Raw genomic sequence first — 24,958 nt, forward strand, 5'->3', positions numbered from 1 at the left:
TTCTACACTAACATTGCACATGTAAACACTTGATATAATTGATATTACATCATTTCTGAACGTACGATGGAACTTAGCGTCATATTTGCGCGTACTTACACAGGGAGTGTTATCGCGATATCATTTGTTTCATCTTACACAAGTAATCAACTTATAAAATACCTTACTACTAACATTACAACATCATCCACTGTATATAATTCCTATCACATACTTACTGACCAGAATGTGGGTGTACTCGTGACATCAATTATGACAACTTACAGTAATGTTCAACTTATACGTTTTATTCATGCTAACATTACACCCGTTTCCACTTTATTTCCTTGCTATCACATATTTACTGACCAGATTTACACAGTGGGTGTAGTTTTGACAACAATTCTTTCCACTTACACTAATTCTCATCTTATACATTACTTTTCTGAATAAATAACACCCGTTTCAACTTTATATTTGACTTAGCACCTACTGACTGGCCTTACCATTATCATGAGCGTCATTTCGCCTTCCCACACAGTTTCAGAAGTGTACGAGATTATGATATTCCTTGAAACAAGGCTGAAGGCACAACGCAACATTGCACTCGACACACTCGTATCTTGTGTCTTTTCTCTGCGTTGATGGTCTGACTGTCGAGTGCTTACATACATGGCAGCGATGCTGGGGTTTACGACGGTTTGGTTCGGAAGGGATTGCGCTGGGGTAGTGGCGGGCTGCAAGACGTAGGGGAGTCTGAGCAGCACGGGGGGCGCGGGGCGGTGTGGGGGTCTTTCCTGGGCATGCTTGGCGATTATTTCACGTGCCAGCTCCCTCACAAACCCCTCAAAGGTCTCGGATACTCCGGTGGTCATTGCGTGCAGGTAGTGGGCGTTCAGGACCGTGATGTCGAGCAAGTGGAAAAAGAGTTTCTTGTACCACTTCATCGTTGTCCTGGCACAGTCAACACTTGAAATCATCGAGTCTGACTGATCAACTTGCCTCATGTTCAGATTATAGGCAAGTACAGACTCTGGTTTCCATACGTTGCGCCTCCTCTCGCTACGGTGATCCACGGAGTCTGTGCGGTGCATCAGGGGGCTGTGAACAGTTGATAGGAGGCAAACTTCCCTGTTGTGGTTCCACAGGGTTGCAAGGATGTTATTGGCCTGGAAGCAAACCACCTCATTCTTGTCAAGTTTCCTCCCTATCTTGACCATATGGCGACGGTTTCTCTTGACTGTACCACAGACTCCGGTGTCGTGTTGGTGGAGGAACCTAGCGAGAAGAGGGCTAGTGTACCAGTTGTCCAGGTACAAAACATGACCACGATGAAGGTACTCTTCTATCATTGTCTTCACCACGGCCCCAGAGAGTCCTATACTCCGATCTTCTATTATATCTGTCTGTGCGCCCGTGTACAAGACTATGTCTTGCACATAACCAGTCTTACAGTCACACATAACAAAGATCTTGAACCCGAAATGGTGTCTCTTGCTGGGTATATACTGCCTAAAGGAAATATTGCCTCTCCACAACACAAGACTCTCGTCTATGACAAGGTCTCTGTAGGGATAAAATGAGGAGCGGAACATTTCCCGTAAATGATCAAATACCAGCCTAATTCTCCTAATTTTATCGGTGTTATTTGCATTGGCTGGATCATCTGCATCAAAAAAGTGGAGGCGGCCGAGAATAAACTGAAATCTATTACGACCCATCACCTTTCCAAAGAAAGGTGTTAGGATGATTGGGTCCGTTGTCCAGTAGGCAGGAATTTGATTTTTCTTCACCACACCCATCAAGATTACCAGGGCAAAAAATAGGAACATCTCTGATATAGTCACGGGATAGTCATACTGTTCTGCATGCTTGCTTGTGGTTCCTAGGCGTTCACTTTCAAGGCGCTGGGATTGTGAAAATATATTTGTCTGTTCTACTATGCGCCCAACAAACGCCTCATCAAAAAACAAGTTGAAAAAATCTAAACGTGACGACCCAACATTTACACCTGGAGCCGTGCAACCTGACCGCCACTCCTCAGTGAACTAGTGAATGATGGGAGTAAAATTACTCCCATCCTCCCAGTTCCACGTGACACCACCGTCTCCAGCCACGTCACTATCGTCCCCTTCGTCAGGGTGGGGAGGTGAGGGTGGTGGGGGAGGTTGGGGAGGTGGAGAGCGGCGCCTCTCATCACTCGCACTTCTCTTCCCTCTCCCTTTTCCTTTGCCCTTTCCCTTCCCTTTCTTTCCTTTCCCCACAGCCTCAGGATGTGGGGAGGAAGTTTGTGAATATTCAGGGGCGAAAGAAGTGCTGGGGAGTGACTCAACCTGCTCTCCCCTAGGCCTACGAGCACCATGTGCTCGTGCTGCCTCCCTCACACCACTGGCCCCTTCACCCCGCACTACCCCCACACCACTCTCACTTTCACACCGCGCTGCCGCCACAACACTTTCCCTTTCTCCCAGCAATCCCACCACACCACTTGCTACTTCCCCAGACAAAGTACTTGAACCATACCTTAGGTGTCGTCTCGCCCCACCTTCTGATCCACGTGGTGATATTTTTTCCTTTCCCAACCACTCGGCGATATCACGTCCTAGCCCTCCGTCATCCTCATCGTCCTCATCCTCGTCCTGATCAGAATCGTGATGGAGAGATAGCTGTGCACGTGGTTGGGGAGCAGCCTGGCCTTCCCTTGCCTTACGGTATGTCACATACCGCGTTTTTCGGGGCGAAGGGACCTCCTCATCACTGCTACTTATTTCTTCCTCTGGCTGGACGTAATCGCGATCTACCACATCATCATCGAGTGGAGAATCACTGTCTCCAGTGAAGGCTTCCAGGACGGATGCAATTTGCTCATCTGAGAGACCTTTCCGCGCCATGTCTGACCTGGGTCACTGCTGGCAGGTGAGTGACCGAGACAAGGGCGAGCGCGGGTCACGCGGGGTCTAGGACGCTGCCCGCCTGGCGGCAGGTAGAGGAGGCTTGGGTACCCGGGCGAAACGAAAATCTCCCGCGAATTTTGAAAATTGTGGAAATTATGAACCTTGCAATTGCAGGACGTTGAAGTACGTCCTCGGGACTGGCTGTGACAAAACGTGAGGACGTGGAAGTACGTCCTTGGGACGGCGCGGGTTAAATGATTGTAGCACCTGCGTCTCCAACATTTAGGACCACAAGATGTCAGAGTTTCACAACTGCTCATATGCATGCTGTAGCCTTTCCAGTATTCTGGAAAGTAATTAAGGACCCAACGCACCCTACCTCGTGCAGACCAATAACACTACCTAGCACACTATCCCAAATATCAATACATCTCATTCTCAAGAAAGTCACACTGCATGTTCCTCTTGCACTTTCAGAAGGTGGATTTAGAGCACAGCATTCTACTGTATATACCTCTTACTGACTACTCTCACAAAACAAGTATCAGATGGCATCAACTCCACAACACCCACACAGTTGACACTTCTCGCTATAGTACATACTAGTAAACCCCTTTATGCAAAGCCCCAACTCAAACTAACCACCAAGATATACAACACAAGAACAACACCAAATACTGCCTTGTCAAGTGTTTATCTAGTAGAATGCACATGTTATATTCCAGGGCAAGGCACTACGAGCACAAAATATCCCTAATGGAGTCCTACAGGGCTCCATTCTCTCATCCTTACTTTTCATCCTATACATGCTTGATTTTCCTACACCCCTTCCACCCACAAACATTGCCTCACATACAAATGATGTTACCATAAAAACCACGCACCACATTGCAGAGACGGCCTGCACACAACAGGACTACCTCAGCACACTGTTGGCCAATAGGCTGACGACGGTCCCAGCCAAATCCACCACAACACTCAAGGGTAAGCATGATCACAGGTATTTCACGAGTCGGCTAGTGACATTGGCTTTTGTGGGAAACCACGAACTCTAGTGGAATCCCAGTTTATCGTTCAGTTAACCGCTCATTCGGTCGGGAGTCTTTTCAAATCAATTTTTCACTGTCATAAGTGATCGTCTTTGTGGAAGACATTAGAGCTTTCGTTGAGCAATTTGTTTTTGGCACTTTTCGCTCATTCTGGCCGTTAGAAATGAGGCCACAGCGCTCCCTTCTTTCCCATGAGTTAGTCAGTCAAGATTCGAGCGCCACAGAGGCTGGTTGTGTGTGGCAGTGATCTCCCTCAGTAACGACACCTAGTTCCCACCACCGCCGTGATTGGCGAGAGACAGCGAGTGCAGTGTTCTTCTTCAGTGACGACACCCAGTCATCGGCTTAGTCCACTCTCTGACCAGTATTTCCTTTTCGTATTTTCCTAGGTTTAAGAGATTAGCTTCTGAGTGAGTGAGTGAGTGCGATCTCTTTATTTTGAATTCATTTTGAAATGTAACGTTAAATTTATTTCTTTGTAATCAATAAATCTAACAGTTCTTTTTCTCGAGCTTAATGTAATGTAAACTCGTGTTTCATTTCTCCATACTAAGCTTATTTCTCTATTAGCTCCTAGCTTGCATAAACGCTTTGCCATTCATAACTGGTACTTAGGCCAGTCTTGTTGTATTAAGCTTAAAATCCGTTGTGCCTTCTAGGAGTTAACGCATCAGCAAGAACCTGATATCATTAATAGTATTAATTATTTATTGTCAGGGGTGAAGTCACTTTCTCCAGAGGCTAACAGTACTAATAAACAGCAATTGTGAGTAATTAGTCTCTGCTGTGTACTGTTGAGAAAGTTTATAAATTCTCGTTTTGAGAGAATCGGCTAAGCAAGCCGGCATAAAGTAATCTTTGCTTGATTTAGCAAGACAATTCATTGTCCCTGCTCTTCAGTATTATTGAGAATTATCCTTTAATATTGCATTTATTTTAAAACCCCGTGACAAGGTACTCCTCTCATATTACTGATAATAATTTGTGCCACACACACCTTCCACTAAAATCTTTTGCGGTGATATATAACATCGGGCTCACCTTCAAGGACCATAAACTGTACCGAACGAGATATCAAGAGTCGGCACACCCCCTGTCTCGGTACACCTATGCCTGCTTGGTTTTGGCTCCCTATCTAATACTCAGTACAACACTTTGCAAACCATACTCATTAACGCCCTAATCAAAACTACTCTCACTTCACACTTACACTCTAAAACGCAAGTCCTCCCTGTCAGAAGCTAGCTTGATATGAGAAGGACAATTCTGTGAAGCAGCCAGTGCCAGTACGTAAAACGCCTGTCATTTCATTACAGAAAGATACAACATACAAAGGAAAATAATAAGCATACAAACATTATGTTGTGAGGACAATATCACACCTCCAGGCATTCCAATACTTGCAATACAAATACACCTTTGTCTTTCAACTTGTACCTTTCCTTCTTGCTGGAAGTGTGCTCTTATTTTGCCAGTCCCAAAGAAGGGTGACCATTCCCAACCCTCTAACTATCGTCCAATTGCTTTAACATTCTGTGTCTCAAAAGTTTTTGAGTCTATTCCTAACAGAAAATTTTAAAGCATGTTTCCTATCAAAACCTTCTTTCTGATAGTCAGTATGGGTTCCGTCAGGGATGCTCCACTGGCGATCTTCTCACCTACCTTTCAGACTCCTGGTCATCCTCCTTTCGGGACTTTGACGAAAGCTTTGCCATTGCACTTGACATCTCAAAGGTTTTCGATCGAGTCAGACATAAATCTTTAATTTCCAAACTCCCCTCTTATGGTTTCTATCCTTCTATCTATGCCTTCATCTATAGCTTCCTTTCTGGTCGTTCTATAGCTGCTGTTGTAGACGGTCATCGTTCTTCTCCTAGATTTATCAACAGTGGTGTTCCTTGGGGCTCTATCCTATCACCAACTCTCTTCCTTTTATTCATCGATGATCTTCTAAGCTGTACATCTAATCCTATCCACTCGTACGCTGATGATGCCACTCTCCACCTTTCCATTCGGTTCCCACAACGTCCATCTCATCAGTTACTTTAACAAACAAGGGATGAGGCTATGGCACACCTAATGTCTGACTTGGCTCATATCTCTGACTGGGGTAAAGATGATCATGTTGTTTTTGATGCATCAAAGACTCAGTTTTTACACCTATCAACCCGTCAAAATCTTCCACAGGCGTGCCCAATAATGTGTAATAAATCCAGCTTAATCTTGCATTATCCTTGAACATGCTTGGGGTTTCATTCATGCAGAACTTATCTAGGAAAGATCATATTGCATCTCTTGTAAAATCTGCTTCCAAGAGATTAGGTATGCTAAGCCGACTCCGTGCCTTTTTTTACCTCTGCACAGTTGTTGACTTTATACACGGGTTTTATTCGCCCGTTTAGAGTAGAACTCTCATGTGTGGGGAGGTTTTCCACATACAGCTCCTCTTAACAGAGTAAAGTCAAAGGCTATTAGTCTCATCAACTCTCCTCCTCTGGCTGCCTTCAACCTCTGTCTCTTCGCCGCACTGTTGCCTTTTTATCTCTTTTCTATCGCTACTTCAATGGTCACTGCTTCTTTGAACTGTCTGCTTGCATCCCTCCATCCCTACGACGGGCACGTAGCACCCGTCTAGTAACAAATGCTTGTGCCTTTTCTGTCCAACTCTCTAATGCAAGAGTTAACCGTTACTCCCAGTCCTTCATTTATGCTACAGGTCAACTCTGGAACTGTCCCCCTGTGTCTGTATTCTCTACTTCTTATGATCTCTAGTCTTTCAAACGCAGGCATCTCGAAATGAATAGATATTGAATTTGGCCCTTTTTTTTTTTTTTTTTTTCGTGGAAGGAACGTTTTGCGGGCTCAGCCTTTTGTTCATTCTTCCTCCCATAAAAAAAATAAAACACTCGCTTCACGAGCAGGACAATACAACACCTCGCCCACAACACTGTGTTGCAAACCCCCACTACTGACATCCAACCATCAGAGGTGTCCTTAAGTAGAAAAGATGATCGTGTTCATCTGTCTACTGTAGGTTTAGATCAGGTCACCACCCAGCCCTCAACTATCAGTTTAGTTTTGGGCTGGGTGGAATTACAGATAACGCATGTCCATCATGTAGAGAAGACCTGCACACCATTTGACATATAATGGAGCACTGCACAGCACATGGCACACTAGGACACATACAATATCAACGATGTAGAGAACCTATGGGACAACCCTAAAGGGACAGTTGATTACCTGCGGTAGACGGATCTGTTTGATAAGACTGACCGGGATTGAGGAACAACAATGACAAAAATATTTTTCACATATGGTATTTATGTTATCCTGCGACTGGCGTGAGTTATTGAATTCGTGATCCCTGGTGGTTGATTCGTTGGTAAAATACCTCCACCGATGTATGAAATTATTAAATTGCCATTAGTCAGTCACCCTCTAAATTTTCTGTACAAACACCTACTTTCGACTTATGATCATTACGTAACTTCAGTGATGAGTTACTGTTAAAGGCACCTCTTGAATATATGTGTTGATATTTTACTGCAGTATATGTAAACTGGCAACTGACACGTCTGTATATGAACGTTTGCCTTCAGTCATCACCAGCATGAAATATTTTTTATTTTTTATTTTTTTTATCTGAAACATGTTTAAGCTAAGAAAGAGTAAAACTAATTTTCTTTCTGGTTTCTATTTAATATTTTAAGTCCCAAAATGTTTTACTTGTTTGGTCTCCTTTCTACCATTGGTTGATTTTATTTAGCCGTTTGGACACCGCATGTAATAATAATACAGTAAAGAAAAGGTATAATTAACCTCACCATTTTGAAGTTCGTGCAAAACAGAGGAAAAAATACTCTGGTGTTGGGTTATTTAAACTGAACAAGTAACCAAACTAATGAAGTTACGAACTTAGCAACGTGAGTCTTCATCATGATTTTATTAACATTTTTTTAGGCTGGAACTGAATTTTGATGTCTCCTGTATTTCACTATGACTAATCAAAATTAGGTTTTTATTCGCTCTCCGAATGATCATAAATTCCCTGGCATTTCGAACACTGATAATAACACACACAAAAAAATGTTTGAAGCCAGCATAGTATTTTTTTTTTTTTTTTTTTTAATGCAGACCAACAGCTATCACATCTTCACTTGGGAAAGTATTTGAGATTATTATTAATACACACACTGTTAAACATCTTGAATCAAACAACTTAATTAGCAACAGACAATATGGCTTTTGCCACGAAAAATCCACAGTTTACATGTTCAGCCTCTCGACTAATACCATCCATCAGTCAATTGACCATTATGGAGAGATGTATGCAATAGTCCGTAGTATTTCTAAAGCTTTTTTTTTATTTTTGTCCCACCGATATCCTAAAATCTCAGCAACTGAAAGATAAAAGTAGATGACGTATATTCCAATTTCCACTTAAGTTAAAGCCGGCCTGCCACAAGGATCAGTCCTGGCTCCAATCCTGTTCCTAATTCATATTCATGATCTCTTGTCTGTCAACCGATAATCCCATTCACTCACATGCAGATGACTCGACGCTTCACAGTTCCTTCACACATAAACATCAGTTGACAAAGTTTGATACCTCTAACTCCCAATTCAGTACAGCAATCTCCATAAATCAGTACTTAGCTAAATCACTGAATGGGGACAAATTAACAATCTCATTTAATGCTAAGAAAACCAGGTATATCCAACTTACAAATAGACAGATATTCTGTATTAGCTTCAAAGGAACCGATATTCCTATCTCTAAAAGTATTATAATTCTTGGTATTTCACATAACAATATCCTCAGTTGGAGTTCTCATAATTACATCACATGCTTGGATTATTGTATAAAATCAGAAGTTTTTTCACTGACGAGCAGTTAGCTATAATTTAAAGTCACATGTGCTCTTTGCTCGAATATTCCTCACCCCTATGGGGTGGATGTGGAGAGGTTGCTCTGAGACAACTGAACAAAATTCGGAACAAAGCAATAACAACTATTAATAACCCAACAATTACAAAAGAACTTCCTCGCTTACAAGTATGACGGAATGTTGCCTCCCTTGTATTAATTTACAGATACTTTTATGGCAAATACTCAGACAAAGTCGTATCCATTGCGCCACCCAAGGTCGGATTTAGGTGTAAGCTAAAAAAGCTACAGCTTAGGGCCTCACAGTCTGAAGAGGCCTCTCAAAATCTTATATTTTTTGGTTTCAGTTTTATTATAATTCATCGGTAAGTAATGACTTAACCTACTTTACCCACTCTTCACTGATTTGTTCTCCATCTTGGGGTCATTGTCTAGTTCAGTTGTTACACAGCCGTATTCTCTGTTTACAATTGCCAAAAGGGGCCTCAGCGGCTACCAATATCTTAGCACCTCACAATGTCTAAATGCGGCTCTGGTGCCAACCCTCCACCCCTTCCCCCGTGTTATACGGCATCTGACAGCAATCATAACTGGACTGTCACACTGCCATATTGCAGAACTTCTACCTATCAGAATTCATTTTTTCCCTGAACTGCTTCTGTTTGGAACTCAGTTCCCCAGATTAGTTCCCTCCCAAACTTTAACCTAAAGCAGTTCAAGTTTAATTGTTTGTTAAAGAAATGGAGAGCACCTGCTATGTATGGATTTTTTTTTTTAATAATTTGTTTTCCTTTCCTTTGTCCATCTGCTGTTAAAAGAAGGGGTATGGAATGTTTAGTATATAAAGATAAAATAAAAAAGGAACAGAATCTGCCGACTGGTTAAGACAAACTCAGAGTCCAAGCAAAAATTACATAAAATTTGCAATTATCATCTGGAAGGACGCTTAGGTGAACAAGAAGTTGAGGGATTGATTGCTGGGCAATTTACTGCTGAAAATATTGTGGTGAAGGATGTAAAAAAAAAAAAAAAAAAGTGGTGACAAAGTGAAAGGGGTGGGGACGACTGAGAGAAACGAGGATTAGAATGAAAAACAATAGCAACAAGTTAGGCGATTTCACAGAGCTCATACTTCCGCCAACGTCTGTGCCAAACAACTCAGATCACCATCAGAATTAAATTAGCTCTTTCTTGGCCCATGCCCCACATATCCCTAAAATTTCAATGAAATCCTTCCATATTTTTTTTAGATAGCTTATGAACAAACAAACAAAAAACATTCCTGAATCGGGACTGAACGTACATTGTACAAGAGTTTAGGGTACGGTAAAAATAAGGGATTTAATTTTGAAACCATTCGGTAGCTAAGGTCGCTGCGAAAGTTAAATAGCAAGGTCACATGACAAGGTCAGAACAAACAGTTTCGATCTGATATCGACCACACTTGTGGGAGTGTTAAGAGTAAAGTAAGAACGAAGGATTCCATTTTTTGAGCAATCATGAAGGTTAATATCTTGATCCTGACCATCTCCCTTTTCTGAACATTTTCAGTGCATTCATTTACACAGAGAGTAGGCCAGCATGCTCTCATAATACCTCTACCTTCAACTGTCTATACCACACTACATGCACATAACATATCACACCTTCTATTCACATCTTTAGTAATGGCCGCTGCAATCTTACTGCCAATGAGGTGGTACCTCGGATTGCCACCACCGGCAGGGTAGGGCTGGAGGCACAGGGTCCTCCCGGTCGCCATCAAGCGACTGTGCCGGCAGCGACTGTTGCTATTTCCGGGAATGCTCGTCGGCGAAGAGGTGACGGTGCGGCCTTATTCTTTACCAACATCCGCGGCCTTACCACAAATTTAAACTCAGTTCATTTTTTCCTACAGTCCATATCCCCTTTGGCCCTTTTCCTCACAGAACCACAAATCTCACCCTCTACCGATATATCTCCATTTTGTTTTCCCGGTTACCATCTCCTTACAAACTTTCGTAACAAGGGCGGCACCTGTTGTTATATCAAATCCCAATATGCAGTTGACACTATTTTAAACTTCACTTCATCCAGTTTTGATTACTCATTATATAAATTAAATTGCCAAAACATTACCAAATATATCTGTGTAGTTTATCATTCCCCCAATGCTTCTTCAGAACCCAGTGTATTTGATTCCATATCTACTCAGTTGAGTAACCTTGACCTTTCCCTTGGCAATGAAATTACCATTTTGGGTGATTTTAACATACACAATGTTGAATGGTTATTGCATTCTGCCCGGACTGACGACGCTGGTCTAGAATGCGAGCTGTTTATGGAATCGTTTAATCTCACCCTGTTGGTAAAGCAACCAACCAGAATACCTGATAATCCTGACCATAATGCCCATCTCTTGGATTTATTCTTGACAAATAATCCAGATCAATACAGGATAGAGGTACTGTCACCACTTGGATCCTCTGACCACAATCTCATCAAAGCCTTATTAGTTAACCCTCCTACACCTCCCCATTCTGAACCTGTCAGGGTGACCCAATGGCACTTTGACAGGGCAGACTGGGATGGATTTAGAAATTATCTTGCTGATGTTCCATGGCAGTCTTTCTTCTCTAGTGATCCCAATTCTACCCAGTCCCACATTTGCGACTTAATACTAGCTGGTATGGATTTATTCATACTAAGTCAACAATTCACTAAAAGATCAAACTCTCCAAAATGGTTTCATGGCAATTGTGCCAGAGCAACAGCCCAAAAGTCATTAGCATATAACTCTTACTTAAAATCAAAAACATCTGAATCACTCTCCCAATTTAAAATTGCCAGAAATCATGCAAAAGCTGTATTAAACCTATCTAAATCAAACTTTCTTCAAAGGCAAGCATCAAAACTACTTAACAACCCTAATGACAATAGATTATTCTGGTCAACTCTTAATTCTTTCAATAATAACTTTAACAAGTCATCTTCCATTCCCCCACTAAAATCTTCAGATGGCAATATTACAAATGACCCACGTGGGAAAGCAGATATCTTTGCTAGTACCTTTGCCAGAAATTCTACCATAGATGATACCAGCCAGAATGTCTCAGTACTGGAACTTGATTCTCCCGAAATTGCCCCACTTAAAATACAGACAAGATACGTAAAATCCATCCTAGACAATTTACCTACCAACAAAGCTCCAGGCCCAGATGGAATTCCGCCAATTGTTTTGAAAAAGTGTTCCCCTGAACTTGCCTCTGTCCTAGCTAAATTATTCAGACTATGCATACGTATTTCTTTATTCCCAAATTCATGGAAAGAAGCCAATATCCACCCAGTTCCGAAGAAAGGGAGTTCGTCTGACCCCTCCAATTACAGACCAATAGCTGTCACATCTTCTCTTGGTAAGGTATTTGAAACTTTAATTAATAAGCATATTGTTAAACATCCTGAATCCAACAACTTAATTAGTGATAGACAATACGGTTTTCGCCACGAAAGATCCACCATTGACATACTCAATCTCTTAACTCTTACCATACATCAATCAATTGATGTTTTTGGAGAAATTCATGCAGTAGCTCTTGATATCTCTAAAGCTTTCGATAGAGTATGGCACCGTTCCCTGCTGTCCAAACTCCCTTGCTATGGACTAACGTCTTTTGTTCCTTTGATTTCTTCTTATCTTAGTGACAGGAAAATAAGAGTAAAAGTAGATGATGTATATTCGATTTTCCACTCAATTAACGCCGGCGTGCCGCAGGGATCAGTTCTGGCGCCAACCCTATTTCTGGTTCATATTAATGATCTCTTATCTGTCACTCACAATACCATTCACTCATATGCAGATGACTCAACACTACATAGTTCATTCACACTCAGACATCTATTTACAAAGTCTAATATCTCTACCTCTCAACTCGTACAGCCATCTCCATAAATCAAGATCTATCTACAATCAGTGAATGGGGACAAAACAACCTTGTCTCTTTTAATGCTAGTAAAACTAAATATATACAGTTTACTAATAGACAGATATTGCCAGATTTGTACATTACCTTCAGTGCTACTAATATTCCCATCTCCAAAAGTATTGAAATTCTTGGTGTCTCACTTAACAGTGCCCTCAGCTGGACCTCTCATGTCAGATCACTTGCTAAAACCGCCTCAAAGAAACTTGGATTATTGTACAGAGTCCGTAACTTCTTCGCCAATGAGCAGTTAGCTATAATTTATAAGAGTCATGTGCGCTCTCAGCTTGAATATTGCTCACCCTTGTGGAATGGTTGTGGAGAGGTTGCATTAAGACAACTAGACAAAATTCAGAATAAAGATGTTAGAATCATTAACAACCCTGCCATTACATATAAACTACCTCCCCTGCAAGTAAGAAGGAATGTTGCCTCCCTTGCATTATTTTACAGATATTTTTTTTGGCAAATGCTCAGACGAAGTTGCGTCCATGGTGCCACCTCTCCATGCCTTCCCTCGTGCTACACGGGCATCTGCTAGCGCTCATGACTGGAATGTCACTCAACCATATTGCAGAACTTCTGCCTATCAGAATTTTCATTCCCCGAACTGCATCTCTCTGGAACTCGCTTCCCCAGAGTTGTTTTCCTCCAAATTTCAACCCACAACTGTTCAAGTCTAACTGTTACAGATATTTTATGAACGGAGGACACCAGTAATCTGGTGTATGGATTATTTTTTTTTACCCATTTGTTTTTCCTTCCTCCGTTCTGTTATTTACAAAAAAAAAAAAAAGGACAAAGTCAAATGCTCGAACGTTTAGATTAGCCGCTGTGTGCGTGAGTATCGCCCTCTCTGGGTGCCCGTTCTTGTTTTTGTCTCTCCCTTTTTAATTATATTACTTTCAGTGCAAACTCGATTCCCTTATATCACCATAACACAGTTTTACAAATTTCTATTTCCATCGTTTTCTTTTTCTATCATTTATTTCAACCCTCGAGCCGTCTCTCCCATTTTACGGGTATTATGATGTTGACAGTTGGAAAACGAACAGTAGTGTCTGAGACCTCGCCAACTATTTTCACAACTATTTTCACATTCCAGCTCGTGGAGTTGGTGGAAGTTGCACAAAACAGAACTTAAAAGTTACTGGAGGATAATTACTTAGTTGCAATATATACCCCTTTACTATGATGGCGCCTTTTTATTACAGATCTATCTAGACGATATTACTGAGTAGAATAGAGTTTTAAAACTAGGGGACGGGGGATAGTCATAGCCTCAATGCACTCCATCGTTCAAAACGTCTCCGCTAAATGGATAAAATCATGCAGTTGTAACAACTTACTACCAGCAAGAATACCTTAAACGAAATTATCAACTTGAAGAAAGCAACATCTTTTTAAATGCTACGAAATCTTCCTCCTGATATGCTGAAATTCTGTAATATTTATATATGAGCTATTAATCGTAAGAAATCGTTGATGTATTCTTGATAATGTGATGGAAAAATTTTCAGTACCTGATGTTTTCTTTTGCCCCCTCTCTCTCTCTCTCTCTCTCTCTCTCTCTCTCTCTCTCTCTCTCTATGTATGTATACTGTCAGGACACGGACACTAAAATATAATAACACATTACATACTAGCTAATAATATATATGCAGTATGTAATACTGTATAGAGGTTACATGAAAGTCATGCCTAAGCGAGAGGGCTAGAGAAAACAGCAACGGACATTCTCAACTTAGGAATTTCACACACAGCACCATGACGGAAACTACCCATTCTCTGGAAGGTTCCACACACCCGTGCCCCTGCGCTTGACACAACCAGTCATATACTGTACAGGGGAAATGGGAGAGACTGGGCAGGAGTTATGAGAGAAGAGAAGCATGGCGAGGAGAGGCAAGGAGCGCGCGGTGTTAGCACAAAACCGCTCTCACCTCAGTACTGCTCGTGTGAGATACTCCATAGAAAACTCACCTCAGTACTACTCTTGAGATATCCCTTTGAAGAAAATAAACTGCAATCAAACCCCAGACTCATCTTTATCTTCCTCCTGCCATCTACGACAAGCACAACGAACGTTCTCTCCTTCTTAAAAATCCCTACAATTTCACCCACTGTTACAATAGCTCGGCGACGACGACGATATATTATATTAAAACTATGATATATTTAATGACAGCAAGCGTACGAACCACGTCTATGAGTCTACAGTTGAGTCTACATTATCGAGACAGAAAACAAAAACTACTACGGAGCCACACGACGCCTCACAACTTTATGCTGTCGGTGGTTTGACGATTTACAATTACAACCAACCTTCCAATTTCTACGTCAGTCTACAATCAGCGAACAAACAAACTACAATACAATCTACTTACGCCGCATGATTTTATCAACATTCAACATTCAGCTACAACAATTCTGTTCAGTTACGAGCTTCAGTTCTACGATTCACGATAAACTACAAGTATCAACGATTGCCATGAAATAATGCTCATCTGAACACAACAATCAACAAACAATTTTAGATTCAACTCTACAGTCCAAACAAGATATTACGATCCTGCAAGCAAACTACAGGCAGGTGAGACGGTAACCAATATCAGCTACAAGTTCGCATCATATAGCAAGAAACTACAATTAAACGCTGCAAAAGAAACCACAAGACAACTCTATATGCCTACAAGTAAATCACAAAAATTAAGAAAAAAAAATGAAGTAAGGAGAGTGCTGACTCAGCTTACCGGCACCCTCAACCACATCTACCCCCACCTCACCCCACCATTCTCCCCAGCCACACTCCATCACCATCATCACAACTACAAGACTGAGGAGACGCTGATGCATTGGTGACGGGACAGACGACGCAGCAACTGCCCGACAACCTTGACCCACCACTCACCTCACTCAACGTTACTCATAGCTGATCCATCACCACGGCGCGGCGCTGAGTCTCCGAGGGTGACATCATTCTACCTCCTAAGTGGGTGTATATAGTTTTACTTATTTTTCCCAAAGCATAAACATACAGTCCTTGTTTTTTGTTCATAACTTCACAAATGAATATCACCACTATCCTATTGGGATGTATTGCCAATACGAGAATGATGAACACTTTGCATAAGATATACAATACAATTATCGTATTTACAACAATCAAACTAAGTAACACTTAAGATAGAGTCATTATGGATAACAGGGTTAAAAAAAGCAAATACTAAAACATAAACAAACAGGCAGCTACAGTAGTGACGTTACGACCCGAGATAGCCATTTCACACACCATTTATTTATTTTTTTCTTACCACATTTTACTATTTCTAATAACAAACACCACTTCATCTATATAGAAACTTACGTACAAACACCTTCTTCATTATATTAAGGCCATTACTGATTACTAGTACCAACAGTAACAATTATATGTAGATTTATTTTATATCATTCATTTATTACTAATCGTTTTCGTTATCTATACAGTTAACAGATTCATAAAATACGTGTTTCGTGACGACATTCCTTAGCAAAATATGTTTCTTAGTTAGTGATTAGTGCTACTGCGGGATGTTTGCAACACCACCAATTTTATTGCCAGAGGAAACAGCATCTGAATTACCCAATGAGGAATTACAGTTAGCAGAACAACAGGAAAACGTAACCAACAGGCATAGTTCTCCACGAACAAAAGATCAAGAAACAAACACTTCTGGGAGAGGAATTAGAAAGGATTTTTAGAAATACGATGGAAGTAACTTTCATCTAAATTCTATATTACATAAATACATTACTTGCTATTATGTACCGTGTAGGGAGGAAGGAATAGATGTAAGGAGAGTGGAAAGGTTACAAGAGGATGAGAAAAAGGCAGAATATAAGAGAGAAGTGGAGGAACGAATAGATAAATATGAATTGGAGCAGAAGGGGGACGTGGAACGTGTGTGCAAGATATTCACAGAAGAAATATGTGTGTGTGGGGTGAAAAGAAGACGAAAGGGGGTGCAAGGAACAGCATGGTGGAATGAAATGGTGAGACAGGCTGTGGCACAAAAGAAGAAAGCATATAATGAATGGATGAGAAACAAAGGAGTGGAAGAAGTTGAGAGTCGGAAGAGAAAGTTGTATGTAGAAAGGAAGAAAGAGGTGAAAAGAGTTGTAAGAGAAAGTAAGAAGAGAATGGATGAGGAATTTGGAAGGAATTTGAGTGTCAAGTGGAGGGAATGTAAGATACTGTTCTGGAAAGAGGTAGAGAGAGTCAGACAGGGTGGCAATGAAGTTAGTAGGGGAGAGAAGGATAAAAATGGTAGATTACCAGTGGAGAAGGGAGAAAAAGTGAGCAGATGGAGAGAACACTTTAATGAACTGTTGAACATAGAGAATGAAAGTAATGCGAGAATAAGCGGCTGGGGAATGGCTGGGAGAAGGAAGGAGGTGAGAAGGCAGGAAGAAATCAGTAGGATGGAAGTTGTGGAAGCAATGAAGAAAGTCAAAATGAGGAAAGCCCCAGGAATTGATGGAGTGTGTGGTGAAATGCTGAAGCATGGGGGAGAGATAGTAGTAGAATGGATGTGGAAGATGAGCAGATTGGTCTGGGAGGAAGGTAAAGTCCCGAATGATTGGAAGTCAGGTATAATTATTCCCTTGTACAAGGGGAAAGGGGAAAAAGAAGTGTGTGGTAATCATAGGGGCATTTCTCTTCTCAGTGTAATAGGAAAAGTATACGGTAGGATACTTATTGACAGAGTTAGGGAAATAACAGAGGAATTAGTTGGAGAAGAACAGGGAGGCTTTAGGAAGGGAAGAGGTTGTGTAGATCAGATATTCATTCTTAGATCTTTAGTGGAAAAGTGTCTATAGAGGGGAAAGAAGTTGTATGCGGCAAACATGGATTTGGAGAGGCATATGACAGGATGGATAGACAAGGATTGTGGAAAGTACTAGGAATATATGGAGTAGATGGGAAGTTGTTGAATGCTGTGAAGATTATGTATGAAGGTGCTAAGGCTGCAGTGCGTGTGGATAGTGAACTGAGTAGGGTTTTTCTATTTGAAGGTTGGATTGAAACAGGGATGTGTCATGTCTCCATGGTTGTTCAATCTATATACTGATGGGGTTATGAAAGAGATGCAAGGTAGGGCAATGCATGTTGGAGTGGCCCTAATGAGAGAGGGCAGTGTTTTGAAACTCCCTGTACTGTTGTTTGCAGATGATACTGTCTTGTTCAGTGAAGACGAAGGGGAGCTGGAAGGCTTGGTGGACGAGTTTGGGAGTGTGTGTAAGAAACGGAATTTAAAGGTGAATGTAAGGAAGAGTAAAGTTATGGTCTTCGAGAGAGGTGAAACCAGTGAATGTACAGTGAGACTGGATGATGAGGAAATGGAAAATGTGAGTACGTTCAAGTACTTGGGTAGTGTGATGAGTAAGGATGGAAGTTTGGAGGGAGAAGTGCTTGAATGGGTACAACAAGGAAGAAAGGTTGCTGGTTCCTTGAAGGCTGTGATAAGAAACAGAGAAGTGAGCATGGAAGTGACAAAGTTATTACATGACAGTATTGTGATACCAACTCTGGCGTATGGAAGTGAAGCTTGGACGATGTTGGAGTGACACAAGTCAAGAGTGAGAGCAGTGGAAATGAGTTATTCGAGAGGAGCCTGTGGAGTCACATGGAGAGATAGACTGACAAATGAGGAGGTGAAGGAGCGTTGCGGTGTGGATGTGGATGTGATAGGAAGCATTAGGAGAAACACACTGAAGTGGTTTGGCCATGTGGTGAGGATGGAGAGTGAAAGACTGACGAGAAGAGTGTATGTGAGTGCGGTGGAGGGGGAGAGAGGGATGGGAAGACCAAGGATGAGATAGAGGGATGGAGTGGAGAGGTATATGAGAGAGGGGTGTGTGAATTGGGAGCAAGGGAGTGAAATGCAGGGGACAGACTGACGTGGAGGCGATTTGTTTGTGGGCACCCCGTATAAGGGATTAAGGCGTCTGGCAATAGATAGATAGATTGATTATTATATTTTAGTGTCCTGACAATATATCAATTATTCCACTATCTCAGGATTTATCATGTACTGTAAAATACCAGGCTATGTTACGAATATTGAACACGTTAATTAGGATGCTTACAATATTTACCTTAATCATTTTATACCAGCACGATGTTACGTGCTTCAGCGGTGGAGCGCTTGAAAACAGAAGAAAAGTAAATTCATTAGCTTACATCTGGTCTGTCTGCTGCCGTATTTGATGGAATAGATAATGCCATTTTAACCCGTCACGTCCCGAGGTTTTCCGCACCTCCGACATCCCCCAGTCCCGAGGTATTTTCGATTTTTTTTTTTTTTGGCTAAAACCTTCGCTTTTGGTGAGAAACATCGAAAATTCAGAGAGAAATCGCTCACCTGAGGTTTAAAGTGCCCAATCCAGGTAGGAGTTCCTCCTTACCTGAGTGGGTTTTTTAACATGCTGGCACCAAAGAAAACGAGTTCTATTGGAGGGTAACTATTTTATCCACTCATAAACGGTATTTATTTATTTACTTGGTACGAATGTATATGTAGTATGACAGTATATTGGTTTTCAAGCAGTAATAAAGGCATTATAAGCATTGTTTCACTCACTAACTAATCACCATACCTGACCTATTTTTGCCACACTACCTGATCATTATTTCTGGCTGTTTCTTCTTCTAATGCTATGTAAACATTGTCCTCCACATTGTCATCGATTGGGGAATCACTCTGGCCCTGAATAACTTTACTAGCCAGGTCACTGGTAACAGGTCCATTGCCAAGACAATGGCGTGAGGGGGGGAGGGGGAAGGTTATGCAGTGTAAGGCATTGTCCCTGCTTGGTATCTTGTACAGGAATAGAGGAAGGTGTCCCGTGTATACATACGAAAAATCACGTGCGAAAATTGAAAATTGTGCAAATTAGGTACTTTGCAATTGCACGACGTACTGGTACGTCGCCGGGACTGGCAAATGCAAATCGTGGTGACGTACCCATACGTCGTCGGGACGGGGCGGGTTAAACCACCCACAAGTAGTCCCACTGGATTACATTATACCACTGCTTTCCTGATACAGATCGTTAAAAGCGGATCATACCCTCATGAACATCATTATTCCAGTTTGCTATGTTCGTTACACGCCTCTCACTGTCCAGAATGTTCAGACGTCTAGACTTGAAAATCTCTTTCATACTGTCTAACCTCTCATGAGATCTCCCTTTCTTGTCATTTTCTCCTGTTCTGAGATCTACGAGTACACATACTTTATCAGTATCTCACCACTTATACTGTGCATTGGGCCACACCACTTTAACACACCCTGGCCCCCCTCTTTCCATCATACTACATGTGCTTCAACATCTCTCTTGTAGTGTCATATCTCACTCTGTCAAACCATTCCACCCCACCTACGGACCTTAGCCAGATCATCTGCAACACTTCTAGTCTTTTTTTCGGGCCAACCATATAAGGCCCATACTAAGCACATATACAGCATAGTCGACATCACTGTGCCTTCGAATAGTCCCATTTTCATATGAATAGACACTGATTTTTTTTTTTTTTCTACCCACTTCTTAGTACCCGTAAGACTTCCGTCCCTTGTCTTAAACTGTGACCTTCTCCAGATTCCAGAGTTTCATTTGCTATTTCCACACGTAAGTAACGGACAACAAAAAATATCATCATCATCATCATCATCATCACCATCATCAAACCTGATCTTTCATACAATCTAAGGAAGAGATGAGTCGATCGAAAAACAATATACGAATTGATGCAGAAGTGGAAAACTATTAACTGTTCAATGGAATGAGACATAATTAATTCATTTTTTTTTAAATAACAGAACGGAGGAAAGAAAAACAAATGAATAAAAAAAAAATAATCCATACACCAGATTACTGGTGTCCTCTGTTCATAAAATATCTGTAGCAGTTAGACTTAAACATCTGTGGGTTAAATTTGGAGGGAAACAACTCTGGGGAAGCGTGTTCCAGTGAGATGCATTCGGGGAAAGAAAGAATTCTGATAGGCAGAAGTTCTGCAATATGGCTGAGTGACATTCCAGTCATGAGCGCTACCAGATGCCCGTGTACCACGAGGGAAGGCATGGAGAGGTGGCACCATGGACGCAACTTCATCTGAGCATTTGGCATAAAATATCCGTAAAATAATGCAAGCGAGGCAACATTCCTTCTTACTTGCAGGGGAGGTAGTTTATTTGTAATGGCAGAGTTGTTAATAATTCTAACAGCTTTTATCTGAATTTTGTCTAGATGTTTTAATGCAACCTCTCCACAACCATTCCACAAGGGTGAGCAATATTCAAGCTGAGAGCGCACATGACTCTTATAAATTATAGCAAACTGCACATCAGCGAAGAAGTTATGGACTCTGTACAATAATCCAAGTTTTTTTGAGGCGGTTTTAGCAAGTGATCTAACATGAGAGGTCCAGCTGAGGGCATTGTTTAGTGAGACGCCAAGAATTTCAGTACTTTTGGAGATGGGAATATTAGTAGCACTGAAGGTAATGTACGAGTCTGGCAATATCTGTCTATTAGTAAACTGTATACATTTAATTTTACTAGCATTAAAGGAGACAAGGTTGTTTTGTCCCCATTCACTGATCATAGATAGGTCTTGATTTATGGAGATGGCTGTACTGAGCTGAGAGGTAGAGATTTTAGACTTGTAAGTGGGTGTCTGAGTGTGAATGAACTATGTAGTGTTGAGTCATCTGCGTATGAGTGAATGGGATTGTGGGTGACAGATAAGAGATCATTAACATGAACCAGGAATAGAGTTGGCCCCAGAACTGACCCCTGCAGCACGCCGGCGTTAATTGAGTGGAAATTGGAATATGCATCATCTACTTTTACTCTTATTTTCCTGTCACTAAGATATGAAGAAATCAAAGGAACAAAAGACGTTAGTCCATAGCATTTACGACCCGAAACCTTTACTCACAGGAAACACCATCTGCACATTTTTATCTAGAATTCTCTCTCTCTCTCTCTCTCTCTCTCTCTCTCTCTCTCTCTCTCTCTGTTTATACGTATTGTTTATTATTTACTTATTGACGACGGAATTTATTTATTTATATATGATAGAAAACAGACAGGCTGACGAATGAGGACATAAAGGAGCGTTGTGGTGTGGATGTGGATATGATAGGAAGCGTTATGAGGAACACACTGAGGTGGTTTGGCCATGTGGAGAGGATGGAGGGTGAAAGACTGACGAAGAGAGTGTATGTGAGTGAGGTGGAGGGGGGAAGAGGGAGGGGGAGGCCGAGGATGAGATGGAGGGATGGGGTGGAGAGGTATATGAGACAGGGGTTTGTGAGTTGGGAGCAGGGCAGTGAAATGGCGGGGGACAGGGCGACTTGAAGGCGATTTGTTTGTGTCCACCCCAAACGGGATTGAGGCGTCTGGCAATAGATAGATAGATAGAGAAAACAGAAATTCAGTGAGTAATTGGGGGAAACCGTCAGGAGTGTAAATATCTCAATAAAGGTGAGTGGAAAAGTGATTGCTGGGAAAAGCGGATGCCTCTCATGATGCTGGATCACCTCTCTCTCTCTCTCTCTCTCTCTCTCTCTCTCTCTCTCTCTCTCTCTCTCTCTCTCCCACAGTGACTCCAGCCCTTGTTAAAGCTGACCTCGCCTTCCGTGGCCCCTGTGTGTGTGCTGATGGTGGAGGGGGATGGGGGAACAGGAAGTTGGCGGGGACCGAATGAAGGGGATGAGTGGGACAAAGATGGACGACGACAAGTTGGTAGGTGAAGCTTCTGAGGTAATGAGGGGAACTAGGAGGGCTGAGTTGACGAGCGAATGTGACAAAGTGGGACGAGAAACTGGGAAGCGAGCGGGAAAAAAAAAAGATGACACAAGGAGGAATGAGTGAATGTTACAGTAAAGGAAATGACGAGGCCACCAACGACAATATGTTGGTGCTGACGACTGGGAAAGGGTACGGGAACTAGGATAATGGTAGAAGTAAGTGGGACAAGGTGGGGTGATACATTGGAGAGGAGAATAACGTTACTCTCCACAGATTAAAATGAAAGGTGAGTTGCAGTAACCTCTTCAAATCAGTGACCTATTGCTTTATATCATTCTGTTTCCATTTCTCTGATCACATCTTTGGCTTCAAAACGATGGTAATTTTCACAAGTCTGTATGCATATTTCAAATGAATTCTTTCAAAACTGGATTTTAAAACTGACCACTCTACCAACCCTACGTCAAAGAAGCAAAATCAACCTGTAATAATAAAAACAACGACAATCATACTACTACTACTACTACTACTACTACTACTACTACTACCACCACCACCACTACTACTACTATTAATGATGATGAAGGTAATGATGATGACAAGAATAGTAATAATAATATAATAATAATAATAGGCCTAATAATAATAATAATAATAATTATTATTATTATTATTATTATTTTCTTGTGGGATTTCAGAGTACCATCACTACATGGGACACTGGTGCTCAACTCAGCATTAACCCATTTGGCATTAGCTCCCAGAGTTCCTGTGTGGGGGATTTTGGTGGACGGATACTTATCGTATCCTACCGACTAATAGTCGCAAAGCTCATATTGTAGGTCCGCACCTTGTGGTTCCCTCTCTTATTAACTCTTGGAAATGCCGAGTTCCGTTCTCTTTTGAGGACACTGGCAGCTCTAAACTTTACTTCGGAAGTTGAATGTTAGACAAGTGGGGGACTAGTTGGTCGTTGTCCACACGACTTGGCTGAGACACAGAGAAAGTATTGGCTCGTCCAAGGTTGCTACGCATTATCGAATATCTGTAATTTCTATTGAAGTGGCTGTTTGTGAGACAGTTCGTGTTACATTTCACTGGAGCTTTTCTCTACCTAAAATGATTCGCTGTAGTACAGTCAGCACAAATTTTTAGGTATGCAGTTATTCTGTAACTCACCATCATTCCATTCATTTTATTCGAATATAAAGTATTGCATATTCTTCCCAACATAAAACGTGCTATATCATTCTCAGTGTATATGCAGAGGCATTTTGACAGATGTGAAGAGGAGCTGGAACAAAATATAGCAAGTAAAGGTAAGTTTAATCCCAGCTAATTTCCTATGTGGCTTCTATAGAAAACATTGGCGAAACACCCCGAGAATTAAATCGCCTCTGTTCACCTGTTTCCTTCCTTCAGCTCCCCATAAACTATTTTTTTTTTCCTGTGGAATATGTATTGACGAAGCTTAAGTCTACTTAACTGATATATTCTGGGGTCGAAGCATTGGTTGTTGCCAGCGTTGCATTGTTGCGAGGCAGCCTGTTGTTAATTTATGTCTGCGTCGAGAGGCCGATCCTTATCAATTAGCTCCAGTCAAGACACGATCAGAATATAATATATAACACAACAGAGACCACGGATAGCGCATGAAATTCTTTATTTTTCTTTTTCAGCCAAGTTTTACAGATTATAAGGAAAATCTACTTCCTGAATGTGTATATAAACGAAATATATTCTCTCTGTAAGGATATATCGTGGGGAATGACAAGACTTAACTAATTACTTGCTGAACAAACTCTTCTGCACACTGCTTTCTCAGTATAATATAATAGTCTGATTCCAGTAGAATTCAAAGTTTACGTATACATGTATTTTGAATTTAATGAGGTTCCTAGAGCAGATACTCATCGTGAATACTCCGTTGTCTTGATACTCACATTTATATCCATTGAAAACTATGCCCTTATTATTTTCTCAGTCCCTGTGACTCCCAACGAGAGTGTTCGCGGTGAATATTATAATTAATGTTTTATTTATTGTATATTTTACCCACTTCTGTGTTCATCCCAGCTTAGGGTGGCACCATCGGGGTAAATGATAGTTCGTCTGTCTGCAAATTGCGGAGTTATGCTTTTTTACGACCATCGTTCTTTGTAGTGGCTTTTTTTTTCTAATTTGTATTATTCATTCTGTTTCGTTTTTCATTTCTATTGCAAACTGCTCGTTTCTTTGTTACCAAACGTAGCTAAACATAATATAATATAAACTAACCAAACCCTAACAAACTTAATTAATAGACCCTGACAAACCTGGTTCTCTCGCCCTTACCTAATATTTCCAGAGAAATTTCCTTGTTATTAATATTCATTTTTACTTG

Source organism: Coenobita brevimanus, chromosome 55, assembly GCF_032717465.1.
Source record: "Coenobita brevimanus isolate Jiangsu-jjx chromosome 55, ASM3271746v2, whole genome shotgun sequence".
In the NCBI taxonomy this organism is placed as follows: domain Eukaryota; kingdom Metazoa; phylum Arthropoda; class Malacostraca; order Decapoda; family Coenobitidae; genus Coenobita; species Coenobita brevimanus.